This window comes from Schistocerca piceifrons, chromosome 1 (assembly GCF_021461385.2).
Source record: "Schistocerca piceifrons isolate TAMUIC-IGC-003096 chromosome 1, iqSchPice1.1, whole genome shotgun sequence".
In the NCBI taxonomy this organism is placed as follows: domain Eukaryota; kingdom Metazoa; phylum Arthropoda; class Insecta; order Orthoptera; family Acrididae; genus Schistocerca; species Schistocerca piceifrons.
In genome coordinates, this window is record NC_060138.1 from 535,606,511 (window position 1) to 535,609,018 (window position 2,508).

The following is a 2,508-nucleotide window of genomic DNA, read 5'->3' on the forward strand; positions in this document are numbered from 1 at the left end:
GCCCAAGATGTTACAACAGTTTCAATCATTAAACTAACCTGAACTCAAACACACATGATATTTAAGTTAACAATCTCTTTGTGAGCTTTCAGAATCTAATTACAACATCCGATTCATTCTGTCTCCCTGCAGCAAGAATAACCTTTACAAAATGTTCCCTGAACTGATGGTCCATTCACAATGACAGTGGTGGTATCTGCTTCAATTTATGGGGACTTCAGGCACACTGTTTGCATACACACAACAAAAAATTCAGAATACAAAAAAAACATAGTAGAGAACAATACAGTAATTGAAACTTCCTGGCAGATTAAAACTGTGTGCCCGACCGAGACTCGAACTCGGGACCTTTGCCTTTTGTGGGCAAGTGCTCTACCAACTGAGCTACCGAAGCACGACTCACGCCCGGTACTCACAGCTTTACTTCTGCCAGTACCTCGTCTCCTACCTTTCAAACTTTACAGAAGCTCTCCTGCGAACCTGCGAGTTCGAGTCTCGGTCGGGCACACAGTTTTAATCTGCCAGGAAGTTTCATATCAGAGCACACTCCGCTGCAGAGTGAAAATCTCATCCTGAATACAGTAATTTGTAATTTGTGCGTCCTACTCTATCACTTACATAAGAATTACAGTGCAAATTCACAAACACATACAAGGTATAACATACATTACAAAAAGGTTCATGGGGTGTCAAGTTGTGCTTGCACATTGCACAATGTTCGCGACTGTGGTGAGAATGAGGCACTAAATCACATTGTTAGAAATATTCGAAGCACTTCACAAATTCGTTAGTTTCTCTGAGGGGGTTGGTATGTTGAGTCATATGCATTGATGCATGTGGTTCCATGTCTTGAGCATCGTAGGGGGGCTTTTGGGATGGGGCCACAGTACTGACATCACATAGGGCTAAACGTCGGCTGTTGTTGCTACGTTGTTGTAACAGCAATAGGGTGTGCTGGAGCATCTGCAGTACTCTGTTGAGATTGCAGCAAGACCCACGCATATGATCACGGCAGTACGGTAGAAAGACATAATGATAGGCTCTCCTCACGTCGATTAATTGTCTCTGAGGCCTACTAGTTGGGATACATCACTAGTCCAGGTGTCTTCTCTCCCTGGACAGTACTTCACGTTTCCCAATATTGCAGTTCGACGAAGTGTTGTGTCTAGACAAGACAGCCTAGACACAATGCGAGGAAGCCGAAAGGCACGCGCTTAAACTCACGCAGGCTGGCGTGAGGTCTGAAACAGGATACATAATGAATGCTATAAAGAAAAGTACGTAGCTTCTGTAATATTTAACTTTAATCCATAATTGTAGAACATCGCTCTTGATGATACATGCTTCATAATATTAATTAGCAATTGAATACGGCGCCTTGCTAGGTCGTAACAAATGTAGCTGAAGGCTAGGCTAACTATCGTCTCGGCAATTGAGAGCGTAATTGTCAGTGATCCCCATCTGGCAAAGTCGTCTGTACAACTGGGGCGAGTGCTAGTAAGTCTCTCTAGACCTGCCGTGTGGCGGCGCTCGGTCTGCAATTACTGACAGTGGCGACACGCGGTCCGACGTATACTAACGGACCGCGGCCGATTTAAAGGCTACCACCTAGCAAGTGTGGTGTCTGGCGATGACACCACATTCCTCCCCCGCAAATCGGCGAACGGTTGTGTTATAAGGCTTCCGCCCGCCGTGGGGAGGACCCCATGTTGACCTATGCGACGAGGTGGGGAGCCTAACAACAGGCGAGGCTGTGCCACCCGCACCCGGCCATTCGGTCCGAGGGGAGCTAGGAAACGCCTGAAAACCTAGTCCAGGGTGCACGCCAACATGCGGTGTATGCGCCCGTAAAGAGACAAGAGGGGCCGAAGATTCGACCTCCATCTGGTCGGGGCAGCCGACGGGCGAAGACGACATCCGGTACGGAGCGGGCAAGAGTTCCATGTCGGAGGAGAGCTGGTCACGGGAAGCGATCGGCGGCGCGTGACCCAGGGAGGCGCTGGGCGGCTGCAGCGAAGCGTCCACTGCGGGCGGCGCCGGCGGGAGAACAGGCGGCGGCGGCGGCGGCGGCGGCGGCGGCGCGTCGCCATGGGGCAAAATGGAAGGCAGCGTCGGTAACACCTGGGGATGAGGCGAGCCAGTAGATGGGTCCCCAGGGCGCTGACCGGACGGCACCGTCGCTGAAAGCAGACGGGGAGCGGCAGAACCCGTGCGACGACAGAGGCGCAGCTGATTGAGATGCCGACGCACCTCACCAAAGGCCCCCAAAACCAGATACATAGCGCGGCCGAGGCAACGAAGAATGCGCCCTGCGAGCCAACGCCGTGAACCTCGATAGTTGCGATAGTATACAACGTCGCCTGGAGCAAAAGCAGGTGGCTGCCGCTGCACAGGAACCGGATGCGGTGGATGCAGCAAAGACATCAAGGTTCGATGAGGACGACCGTGGAGCAACTCAGCCGGCGAACGACCATCTCGGGGCTGAGAGCGATACGAAGACAAAAAGAG

At 51.6% G+C, this 2,508-nt stretch overlaps 1 non-coding gene across 1 annotated transcript; it reads right to left on the reverse strand.

The window, feature by feature from the left end:
- Window positions 1–320: 320 nt before the first annotated feature.
- Window positions 321–395, reverse strand: Trnal-caa. Its single transcript has one exon. It is a non-coding gene; the product is annotated as a tRNA-Leu (tRNA).
- Between the last annotated feature and the right edge of the window lie 2,113 nt (window positions 396–2,508).